The sequence below is a fragment of the Thalassophryne amazonica genome, chromosome 14 (assembly GCF_902500255.1).
Source record: "Thalassophryne amazonica chromosome 14, fThaAma1.1, whole genome shotgun sequence".
NCBI lineage: Eukaryota > Metazoa > Chordata > Actinopteri > Batrachoidiformes > Batrachoididae > Thalassophryne > Thalassophryne amazonica.
This window is the reverse complement of record NC_047116.1, coordinates 65,235,605-65,237,416: the sequence shown is the minus strand read 5'-3', so window position 1 is coordinate 65,237,416 and position 1,812 is coordinate 65,235,605.

Here is a 1,812-nt window from a genome sequence, read left to right as displayed (position 1 = left end):
CCTGGTTTAGTTTCCATCGGGCTGCGGCTCCCTGTGTCCACCGCAGGGTGGGTCCAACAACCCAGTCAAAATCGTCAGTATCCCAGAAATGCTCACATCATCAATGGGCAGAAAAATCCATGTTATTGTGTTTCCCATTTATATAAGTGAATAAGACTCAAATTTAAACCCAAATCAGTGTTTCTGAGAACTAAAAGTGATATTGTTAACTTAATGAACAGTAAGTGCAGCTTTACTTGTAACAATTTTATTTATTATTTTTGTTCATATTAACACACCATCACTGGTTATAAAAGCTGAAGTCAAATGTTTAGATAAATGTAGAGAGAGAAGAGTAACAGTCCAATGCAAATATGTGATTTTTATTGCAAGTAACAACACCATATTGTAATCCATGTGACAGAACATTGGGGGGTTGGTTATTTTGAGATACCCATTTCTCTGAAACCCCCATTACACAGGGATGGGGCCCATTCTGCTGTCCTTGTGAGGTCATGAAATCATGTCAAAAGCTGCATGCCACCAAATAGCTGCTCAGCTGCTGCCAGGACCTTACAAGGCCCGCTCAGTATCCGCTCACAAATGATCATGATCGCAATGGCTTCCTTGAAGTATGAAGCTGCACCTGACTTCTGCAGAAGAGTCCCCAAGGATGGAGGACTCACAAATACAACACAGGCCAATCACAAACACCTCACAAAGCACCCCATGACCACCCAGCAAACACGCAATGACTACTGTGTTTTCACCATGGTGACAGTAGAGTGTCCACTATAACATGATCGGAGTGACCTGATTTTGGATGTGAACTCACACAGTAAAATGAGTAGGACCAACACTGCCAGTGTTAGTTTTACATTTGTGGTTTTACTGTGCATAAAAAATTGGGCAATATCATTTCAATATCACAGCCAATGGGTGTAATGATCAGGGCTGTGTACCATGATTTTTATGAATAAAGTTCATTTTTAAAGAGCTGCTATGAAATGCAAAATGAGTTCCTTGTCATCTGATGTCTGTGGAGTTCATCAGAAAGTTTTTTGTGTGTTAAAAACCTTGAGCGGAGATCAGATGGAGAGATTAGTCCTATGTGTCAATTCAGCACAAGCGGACATGTCTGCGGACTTGGCTGTCACTGAAAGCGCACGTCATGTCAGACACATAATCTGTGCACTGTTAACTGCTATGACGACAACCTGTAGCATTAACTAACTAAAAAACCTGTCACCAAAAATTAGCTAAATATTAAATGACTGTTTTTTTTTTCAAATTTCTGTATGAAATATGAAACAGACCCTGCACATATGTGCATGTGCAGGTTTTTTTTTCTCCACTGGCTGGCGCATGAAAACACCTCGCGTGGGACGTTGTAATATGTGATGGCATGGTAGCTTAGTTGTTACCACTGATGCCTCACAGCAAGAAGGTCATGGGATCACTTCCCCCCCTTTCTGTGGAGTTTGCATGTTCTCTCCATATCTGTGTGAGTTTCCTCTACGGATCAATAGCATGATCAAAACAAATGCAAAAGGGACACAGGGGCTGGAGGACACTCAACAGAGGTACAGATGAGGTACAAGTGAGGCACAGATGAGGCACAGACAACACCATGGCTGGCCAATGGGCACTCAATGAATGCAGAATTATGTGGGCAGTTTGCCATGATTTTATGAACAAATTTCATGATAAAGCGGTGGTGTTGTATTTATGATACAGATTACCACAGGTCAATGCAACAGCAAACAAAATTCATCTGACCAATCAATCACTGTTGCAAAAAGTAAACAGTGGGTAAGTTTTTGACACACTAGT